This window comes from Gopherus flavomarginatus, chromosome 12 (genome assembly GCF_025201925.1).
Source record: "Gopherus flavomarginatus isolate rGopFla2 chromosome 12, rGopFla2.mat.asm, whole genome shotgun sequence".
NCBI lineage: Eukaryota > Metazoa > Chordata > Testudines > Testudinidae > Gopherus > Gopherus flavomarginatus.
This window is the reverse complement of record NC_066628.1, coordinates 1,274,106-1,284,699: the sequence shown is the minus strand read 5'-3', so window position 1 is coordinate 1,284,699 and position 10,594 is coordinate 1,274,106. Positions and strand designations below refer to the sequence as shown.

General features: G+C 52.2%; 1 pseudogene; it reads left to right on the top strand.

The window, feature by feature from the left end:
• Positions 1-2,815: 2,815 nt before the first annotated feature.
• LOC127033086 (class I histocompatibility antigen, F10 alpha chain-like) overlaps positions 2,816-10,594 on the top strand; it is a 28,551-nt pseudogene continuing 20,772 nt past the window's right edge.

Genomic DNA, 10,594 nt, shown 5'->3' with positions numbered 1-10,594 from the left:
GCTTCATGCCGAGGGCTCCTGAAGTGAGTCCACCTGGGTGGGACCTTGACAGAGACTTGTGCACCCAAAGGGAGCGAGGATCCCATCCATTCAGCATCTGCAGGGACTCACCTAGTGTGGGCAGCAGAAGGGTTTGTTAGCTGGCTGCACCGCAGCGTAGATGGTAGATGGTCCTTGGTTAGTGCAGAGAGCAGAAAATTACAGCATGGCCCATCCTGGGCACCCCAGAGCTGCAGCCAAGCAGTGCCCACCCTTGGCTCCTGCTCTGTCCCTCTGAGTCCCTTTGTCCCACCATGAGCCCTTTGTCTAAGTTCCTGAGTGAGGCACTCCCACCTGGCCCCTCCTCAGGCCTTTGTCCCTCTGCTGGTCTGTGATGTTACTGATATAATCTGGGACCATATAGAACATGGTTGTAACCAAGGCTCTGTAGTGGCACCAAATCTTATGTAAAGGGGGTCATATAAGGTGTCTAAGACCAGGTTCTGGGTTGCTGGTTAGGATTATGCTGTCTGTATGTATGTATCATTTGGTAGTTGAAGTCATGAGTATTGGCTCTATAGTGTCTATAGTGTCTGTATTTCAAAGTTGTGCTGTGTTTCTGGGAGACATCCCAGACAAGTGGGTGTTAGCTCTGCCCAGCCTGCTTGATGGCCCATTAAGGACCATCAGCTACACAATTGACCCACTGAGAGGAGGCTGATATGCCTTGTGACTCAGCAGGGTGTGCAGGGACTTGCCCATGTGACTCCAGACTCCATTTTGCTGTGATTTTCCACAGTAAGAACAAAGGAGTGTTCTTACCCCTGGAAGAGCTTATATAAGGCTGATGCCTCATCTCCATCTTGTCTTCAGTCCTGCTTCTTACTTCTGGAGGGACTTTGCTACAAACTGAAGCTCTGAACAAAGGACTGAATGACCCATCCCAGTTGGGGATGTTCTCCAGAGACTTGATTTGAACCTGCAGTTTACCCCATCCCTGCTACAAGCCTGAACTAAGAACTTTGCCGTTACCGTATGGAATTGATTCCATTTAACCAGTTCTAGCTCTCATCTCTACCTTTTTCTCTTTATGAATAAACCTTTAGATTTTAGATTCTAGAGGATTGGCAACAGCGTGATTTGTAGGTAAGATCTGATGTGTATATTGACCTGGGTCTGGGGCTTGGTCCTTTGGGATCGAGAGAACCTTTTTCTTTTACTGGGGTGTTGGTTTTCATAACCATTCATCCCCAGGACATGTGGCGCTGGTGGTGACACTGGGAGACTGGAGTGTCTAAGGAAATTGCTTGTGTGACTTGTGGTTAGCGAGTGGGGTGAGACCAAAGTCCTGTGTGTCTGGCTGGTTTGGTGCCTTAGAGGTGGAAGAACCCCAGCCTGGGGCTGTAACTGCCCTGTTTAAACGATTTGTCCTGAATTGGCACTCTCAGTGGGGTCCTGCCAGAACCACATCGTCACAGGTCAAACCTGGCTGGTTTCCTGTGGAGGGGTTGGGCCATCTAGGGACCTTAGCTGCTGGGCAGCAAGTGTCCTGGGGGTTGGCTTTGCCATTGTCCTCATGGGCTCTCCAGTGACATGAGCCCGAAGCCCCAGAGAGCTAGGAGCCAGTCACACCTGTGTGGTAGCCTACCTGAGTGTAACAACCCTTTTCCACCCTCAGGTGAGAATGGTGTATATGGGGGAAACTAAGGCAGGCACCATATTTGTACAGAATACGTATAGAAAATTCCCACTCTGCCACAGAAGGCAAAGTCTCTGTGGGGATGAAGGGGGTAGTAACAGAAAGAGGTAGCTTCAACTACGTTTTTGGGCAGTCGATTAATACTTGGATTAGAAATGCTCTCTAACCGGCTATGGGGTCAGCTGAGTGACTAATTCAGGTCACTCTGTAGCAATTAACCACACAGGGTGTGGGGTTGTGGGTCTCGGGGCAGTGTGGTGCAGAGCAGGGCGCAAATACCCACAGATCCAGCCGGGCTGCGGCGGTTTGCAGCTCCCATGGGCGGTGCACGAGCAGGTCTCTGGGCTGCGACATGCTCTGGAGCAGGCTGCCAGAGGATATGCTGGCTACAGCTCTGACTGAGCTCCTGTGGGCAAGCGCGCCGCGCGATGTAACCCGGCACGACCCTGGCTGAGAGCAGACAGCAGCCCTGAGCAGGCAGAGCCGGGCGCCGCTGCTGGGAGCTCCTGGCTGAGAGCAGACACCAGCCCTGAGCAGGCAGAGCCGGGCGCCGCTGCTGGGAGCTCCTGGCTGAGAGCAGACAGCAGCCCCGAGCAGGCAGAGCCGGGCGCCGCTGCTGGGAGCTCCTGGCTGAGAGCAGACAGCAGCCCCGAGCAGGCAGAGCCGGGCGCCGCTGCAAACTGACGCCTGGGAAGCCCCCGTCTCCGGAGCGGCTCTCGCTGCGCAGGGAGCGATGCCGGGCTGAGCAGCGTGGCAGACACACCCCGCGGAAAGCGGCGCCCGGTGCACGGGCAGTCCCGGCGCAGAGACCCGGGGCGGGGGGCGGTTTGCAGCCCAGCTCTCGGGCTAGCGACGAAGGGCCGGGTGGAGGCAGTACAGCCACGGGGCACGGCCTGCGGGGATTCCGCAGCTGCGCCTGCAAAGCAGCTCCCGGTTTGCAGCCCACTCGTCAGCCTGCCCGGACGGCTTCAGCCCGGAGACCGCTGACGCGCCTGGCTCCGTCTGTCGCTATTGGAGGGACCGGCCGCTCTAGCCCAATCCCTGCAGAGGCTGAGCGGCAGGCGCTGCGCTCCGGGGATCAGTGAGCGGCGAGGTGGGGGCGCAGCTGTCGGGGAGGCGAGCAGGTCCCCGCTGAGGATGGGGGTGCGGGAGAGCAGCCTGTGTTTGTTCCTCCTCCTCCTCCCCCTGCGGGCCTTCGCCGGCAAGGGACGGGACTCCGGTGAGTATCTGGGGTTCCCTCCCAGGGGCGCGGTCCTGGGATCTGGGCTGCAGGCTGGGCTGGGACTGGAGGGCTCCGGGACCTGTTCCCCCGGTATCCAGAGTAGTCGCACGTGGCCTTGGCAGATCTATTTTTATTTTTCAGCCTTTGTAACTGTTTGTTGAGTTACATTTTCACAGTTCTCGGAAGGCGGGGGCGGGGGACAGAGAATTACTTTGTGTCCACACACATTAGGACTCAAGGTAAAGACTATAACCCTTACCACACAAACTGGCAACACCAGCTGTCAACGTGTACAGAGGTAATGTCCTGAAATCAAACCCTAATTTTGAAAGTTCTCGAGCAGCATTTTTCTTACCTTTGCCTTTTATCAGTAGAAATATTTTAGCATCGATTTGTGTGTGTACAGTCCTGACCGTAGAGGTACGAGGTGGGGGGAGGGAATATCTTTTATTGGACCAACTTCTGTTGGTGAAAATAGCAAGGTGGCCGTGGCACCTTAGGGACTAACACATTTATTTGGGCAGAAGAGACTTGATTTCAGGCATACGCAGCGCTCTTCCTCAGCTCTACCCAGGGCCGGTGCAAGGAATTTTCATGCCCTAGGCGAAACTTCCACCTTGCACCCTCCCCAGCCCTGCAGGCACTCTCTCCCCTCCCCACCCCGAAGTGTGCCGCCCGCCCCCGTGGCAGCTCCCCACCCCCTGGCCTGAGGAGCCCTGCGGTACCTCCCCACCCCAGCTCACCTCTGCTCCGTGCAGGACCAGCTGCGGAAGTGCAGCCGGGTCTTCAGCGGTAATTCTGTGGCGGAGGGCCCCCGCCGCGGGTCTCCGGAGCACTTCGGCGACTGGTCCCAGAGCAGAAGGGCCCCCCGCCGCCAAATTACTGCCAAAGACCAGGCTGCATGTCAGCAGCGGGTCCCGCTTCAGCGGTAATTCACCGGCGGGGGGTCCTTCTGCCCTGGAGGAGAAGGACCCCCTGCCAGCGAGGACCGGGAGCAGAAGAAGCTCCAGGGGCCCGGGCCCCACTAGTGTTTTCCAGGACTCCCGGAGTGAGTGAAGGACCCCACTCCAGGGGCCTCAAAAAACTCTCGTGGGGGCCCCTGCGGGGCCTGGAGCAAATTGCCCCTCTTGTCCCCCTCTCTGGGTGGCCCTGCTGGTGTGCTGACCCAGAGGAAGCCCTGGGCTGCTGGCTGCCGTGGAGGTGCCCTGACCCGAGGGACACCCTGGGCTGCCGGCTGCCGCAGGCTCAGACTCCCTCTCTGTCCCAGCAGCAGCGGCTGCGCAACCATTTAAAAAAAAATTGGGAGGCGCTTTTTGGCGTCCTCAAATCTCGGCGCCCTAGGCAACCGCCTAGTTCACCTAAATGGTTGCACCGGCCCTGGTTCTACCAACATTTACAGATAAAATGTTAGCCTTCTGAGCCTAGTTGCAGAAAACAGTGGTGCCACTAGGCTATAGCATGAGCAGACTAAGCAATTGTTTCAAGCCCTGGGAAGCTCAGGGGGGCCCTGATTTTGTGCAACCCCCAAAATAGAATTCGTCTTATTTAATGTGGACTTTTTAACAGGAGTATTCAATGTGTTGTGTTGGTATTTTTTGGTTTTTTTGTGTGTGGAAGTAATGCAGTCAGTGTTTTGTTAGGGGGTAGGTGAGGGATAAGGGGGCTCAAAAATATTCCTGCTTAGGGCCCCCAATGATCTAGCACTACCCCAATGCATGTTCCCCAAACACTGGGCAGGTCATTGGAATTTCTATGGAGGGACAGGCCATAGTTGGCTTCTTCCTCTAGTAGCTTCTAAGTGCTGGGCTTTATGGGGGAAGAGGCTTACTCTGTCCTTTGACCAGTTTTTGTTACTTTGTTTTACTTCAATCTAAAATAAAACAAGAAAGCCAAAAAGTAAAATCTCAGCGCACAGAGTATACAGTGTCCTGTATAACAAGCTGCAATTGAACGGAGATCTAGTAAAGAGGGTTCGGGCAGAGCAGCGGGTGTGAGGGTGCTTGGGGGCTCCACACTGGCAGAGAAGTGGGGTGTAATGTGGAGGAGGAGGGGGGTATCCGGAGGGTTGCAGGAGAAGAGGTGCAGGGAAGGGGGAGGTGCGGGAGGACAGGGCTGGGGGAGGGTTCAAGGGGAGAGGTGCAGGTGAAGGGAGAGCACAAAGGGAAGGGGTTCAGTGAAGAAGCGATGGGGGGAGGTACAAGTGAAGAGGCTGCGAGCGGGATGGGGGGTGCAGTGTCTGAGAGGGGCAGGCGCTGACAGCTGCTTCCCCAACCCCGTGCAGGCAGAGCCGAGAGGATAGACACTGACCCACAGGTGCCCGAGCCGTGGGGGTCCCGGGCGGGGCCGTATCCCCCACTGCCCTGCTCAGAGCCGGGCTCTGCCTCTCCCCACCCAGGGCAGGCAGCGCAGGGCTGAGGTGGAGGAGGTGCGCAGCGGGCTGGGTCCGGAGGTGGGAAGGGGCAGCTCCCTGGCAGCTTGGGCTGCCCAGGCACTTGCCCTGTTAGCGCGCGAGCTGGGATCCTGCCCAGCCTGGCAGTGCCCTGCACTGCCCACTCGGGCGGCCACCCTGGGGAGACTCAGAACAGAGCAGCAGCAGCAGCAGCAGGACCCCTGCATCCCGGGCCCCACTTCCCTCCTCCCCCGGCGCCTCAAACTCAGGCCGGACTGCAGCTCAGGATGCCCTGCCGCTGGAGAGCCAGAGCATCATCCCCCGGAGCTGAGCCCCTCTCGCTGCCGCAGCCAGGGCCCCACTTCCCTCCCTCCCTGGCGCCCCACACCCAGGCTGCACTGCCGCTGGAGAGCCCGAGCATCATCCCCTGGAGCTGAGCCCCTCTCGCTGCCGCAGTCTGGGCTCGGGCTCTCCAGCGGCAGGGCAGCCTGAACTGCAGTCCAACCTGTGCAGCTCAGGCTGCCATGACACTATCTAGTTACTGAGGCCAGAACTGCAGTGTGAGTTCCAGCTTGGCCTGAAAGCCTCAGCTGACAGAGAACATCCTGGTTCAGGGCCGGTTCCCAGCTTTTTGCGCCCAAGAAAAAAAAAAAAAAAAAAAAAAAAAAAGGAGTGGGGGGTGGAACACCGCCCCTTGGAAAGTGCTTCCCCAAGCACATGCTTGGAGTGCTGGTGCCTAGAGCCGGCCCTGAGAGAAGGCACAGGAGTGGGTGAGAAGGAAGGGCTTGAGTGGGAGGAGGTCAGAGACATTCCATGCTTCCAATGAACCTTCTCAAGCCCATAGAAAGAACCAACAAATCTTAGGAGCCTCATTTGGTTTCCCACATGGTCTTGTGAGTCTTAGGAGGGAGGCTGACAAACTTTCTGAGTTTTTTGATAGGAAAAACATTTTTTTCCTTTGACAGGTCTCCCTAGTGATCAGATTACAGTTTCAGTTCTGTCTTTGCAAGGAAAAGGACTTGACCAGAGGCTGTCTTGTTTTGTTTAAATGGAAGTTTAGTGTTCCAGCAGAGCCCCTGACATGCTATACTGAGGTTGCCAAAGTTGATTTTTCCATTGTGTAGTTCCTAAGTAAAGTTTAATAACTTTTAGTAGATGAGGTTGCAGTTCAAAATTATGGTCAATTGTTGCAGGGTGGTCCCCTGCTCCTGCCCTACGGGGCTTGAAACAGCCCAGGAGAGGGCTGTGGCTGGGATAGGAAGCCTGGGCTGATTGGGGAAACTAGGCTCAGATGGGGCCATGCCCCAATCAGGCCTAGCTGGCCCCTATAAGCAGCTGTGAGCCAGAAACCCAGAGAGCACTGGTGCTGTGACCACACTCACACTTCAATGCACTGCCACGGGAGTGCTCCCGCAGCAGAGCTGTACAGCTGCAAGTGTAGCCATACCCAAAGGACCTAAGTGGAGCAGGGCTGGGGAAAGGCAGAGGAGCTGGGGAGCTCCAGCCTGGAAAGCCCCAGGCTGTGGCCTAGCAGAAGGCCAAGAGGTACTGGGGGCAGCAGGGGGCAGCCCAGGGGTAGGACAAGGCAGCAGGTCCAAACCCCTGTTGCCAGTGATGAGTGGCTGATACTGCAGTCTGCCCCAGGGTGCAGGGCTAGACAATGACTGGCAGTAGCTGTATACTGAGGTGAGGTGGGGGTAGTGTGTGTGTGGGGTTCCCTGGGGAGGGGAGACCCAGAGACTGAGGGATTACTGCCAGGGGGAAGCACCTCGGGTAAAAGGGCACCGGGTCCAAGCAGGGACACTGGGTCAGAGGACAGGTGGATCACTGGCCTGCAAAGGTCGCTCCAGAGCTGGAACGAGCTAATTCCCAGAAGTGACCAGCAAGAGACTCTGCAGGGGTGGGTCTGCTCCTCTACGTGAAGGCAGTAGATCTCTGCTAGGAGAGTCCATTGAACTTGAATTTAATTCTGTCTTTCAGGATTGTAGCTGCAAAGTGGCAAAAAAAAGCTTTATTAGACATAAGGAACTGTGCTTACCTGGAGTATTCTGGGGTTTTCTGATTTGGGAATCACACATCTGATTCACTAAGTTTTGCAGAAAAATCTTACTTCAGCCTTAGGTAAAACCTACCAGTTTTGAGGCCAATATTACTATTTTTTAAAAAAAAATATTTTAAGCAGGGAAGGTGGCAAAAACTAGTTTTATAGTGGAGACTCAGTCCTTGCAATTTGAGCCACAAGGGGACAAATATCCCCTTAATTAAGAATATAAATTCTTGTGTATTCTGTTATATTTAGTGTTAGGTTACTCTCTAGGATTGCTTCTTTACTTAACAGTGGCTTAACAATGAAATATTCAGTGAGCTTAAACACAAAAAGGAAGCTTACAAGAAGTGGAAATTTGGACATAACTAGGGAGGAGTATGAAAATATTGCTCAAGCATGCCGGGGTGTAATCAGGAAGGCCAAGGCACAGTTGGAGTTGTAGCTATCAAGGGATGTGAAGGTAACAGGAAGGGTTTCTACAGGTACGTTAGCAACAAGAAGGTGGTCACGGAAAGTGTGGGCCCCTTACTGAATGGGGGAGGGAACATAGTGACAGAGGATGTGGGAAAAGCTGAAGTACTCTTTGATATTGCACTTTGTATACAATTTTATGAAAATATACTAATGTGTGAATATAATGTAACTGGAATATGCTTCATGCAAAAGGTCTCTTGTAAGGGATCATTACAAAGCTTATAATCTACTGAGTGTGATCATTCTGTTTGTATGTATGTATCATTCTTGTATTTGAAACTAGAAATACAAAATATAACTCTGAGGGCCTATTCTAATATGCAAAGTGAGGGCCTTTAATGGTGGTTTAAAATCTTGACGCCTCCCATTAACCAGGACAGTTGTCCGCAGATGGGTGTGTTTTACCTGTAAGTCTTCCTGTATGTGTGTGTGTGCTGGCAAGTGGGCAATGAAGTCTTACAGCGACGTGTGATCATGTCACCAGAACTGGAATCCATCTCTAACCTGGTGTCTTTCCATTGAGAAAGAGGGGGTGGGGACCCAGAGGGACAAAGGATTCCTGCCTTATGCAAAAGATATGTAGGTGGGTGTGTCATAAACAGATGGCTAAGGGTTAATGTCTCTTTTACCTGTAAAGGGTTAAGAAGCTCAGTGAACCTGGCTGACACCTGACCACAGGACCAATGGGGGAACAAGATACTTTCAAATCTTGGTGGAGGGAAGTCTTTGTTTGTGTTGTTTGTTTTGTTCTTTGTTCGCTCTTGGGGCTAAGAGGGACCAGACCTGCACCCTAGTTTTCTCCAATCTTTCTGAAACAGTCTCTTATGTTCAAAATAGTAAGTACTAGCTAGAAAAGGCGGATTAGTCTTATGTTTGTTTTCTTAACTTGTGAATGTGTATTTTGCTGGAAGTATTTTTTACCTCTGTTTCTTGTAACTTGAATTCTCAGGCTGGCGGGGGGAAGTCCCTCTAGTCTATATGAGCTGAATACTCTGTAAACATTTTCCATCCTGATTTTACAGAGATAATTTTTACTTTTTTCTTTCTTTAATTAAAAGCTTTCTTTTTGAAGAACCTGATTGATTTTTTTCCCTTGTTTAAGACCCAAGGGGATTGGGTCTGAACTCACCAGGGATTGGTAGGGGGGAAAGGAGGGAGGCAAGGTCAATTCCTCTCTGTTTTAAGGAGTTTGGATTAGTGTAGTCTTTCAGGGTAACCCAGGGAGGGGAAAGTCTGGGAGGGGGAAAGGAGGGGGAATGGTTCATTTCTCCTGGTTTTGAGACTTAAGGGGTTTGGGTCTTGGGTTCCCCAGGGAAGGTTTTCGGGGAACAGAAAGTGTGCCAAACACTGTATTTTGGCTGGTGGCAGTGCTATCATATCTAAGCTAGGAATTAAGCTTAGAAGGGTACATTCAGGTCCCTACTTTTTGGACACTAAAGTTCAAAGTGGGAAAAATACCTTGACAAGCAGGAACAGAACAAATGGTGCTGCAGTCATGAGAAATCTCCTAGCCACCACCTGAGCTGGAACAAGGGTGTACCGGGGAAAGGATTGGGCCCAGACTAGGAAGGTGTCTCCAGTCTGTGAAAGAAACTTATTGAAACATCTCTCAGGGTGAGGTTTTATCTGTATTCAGTTTTATTACTGTAGTAGGCTTAGACTTGCATGTTCTATTTTATGTTGCTTGGTAATTCACTTTGTTCTGTCTGTTACTACTTGGAACCACTTAAATCCTCCTTTCTGTATTTAATAAAATCACTTTTTACTTGTTAATTAACCCAGAGTATGTATTAATACCTGGGGGGGCAAACAGCTGTGCATATCTCTCTATCAGTGATATAGAGGGCGAACAATTTGAGTTTACCCTGCATAAGCTTTATACAGGGTAAAACGGATGTATTTGGGGTTTGGATCCCACTGGGAGCTGGGCATCTGAGTGTTAAAGACAGGAACACTTCTGTAAGTTGCTTTCAGTTAAGTCTGCAGCTTTGGGGCATGTGGTTCAGACCTTGGGTCTGTGTTGGAGCAGACGGGCAGGTCTGGCTCAGCAAGATAGGGTGCTGGAGTCCCAGGCTGGCAGGGAAGGCAGGGGCAGTAGTAGTCTTGGCACATCAGTTGGCAGTTCCCAAGGGGGGGTCCTGTGATCCAACTGGTCACATGCTCAGTGCTTTTTCTGCCTTGATCTTCACAGGCAAGGGCAGCTTCCAGACTGCTGCACTGGGCAGCACAGTATGGGGAGAAGGTGACCAGCCCTCTGTGGAGAAAGAACAGGTTAAGGAGCAATAGTCAACATGGTTTCTGTAAAGGGAAATCGTGTCTTACTAATCTATTAGAGTTCTTTGAAGGGGTCAACAAACATGGACAAGGGGGATCCAGTGGACATAGTGTACTTAGATTTCCAGAAAGCCTTTGACAAGGTCCCTCACCAAAGGCTCTTATGTAAATTAAGCTGTCATGGGATAAAAGGGAAGGTCCTTTCGTGGACTGAGAACTGGTTAAAAGGCAGGGAAAAAAGGGTAGGAATTAATGGTAAATTCTCAGAATGGAGAGGGGTAACTAGTGGTGTTCCCTAAGGGTCAGTCCTAGGACCAATCCTATTCAACTTATTCATAAATGACCTGGAGAAAGGAGTAAACAGTGAGATGGCAAAGTTTGCAGATGATACTAAACTGCTCAAGATAGTTAAGATCAAAGCAGACTGTGAAGAACTTCAAAAAGATCTCACAAAACTAAGTGATTGGGCAACAAAATGGCAAATGAAATTTAATGTGGATAAAGGTACAG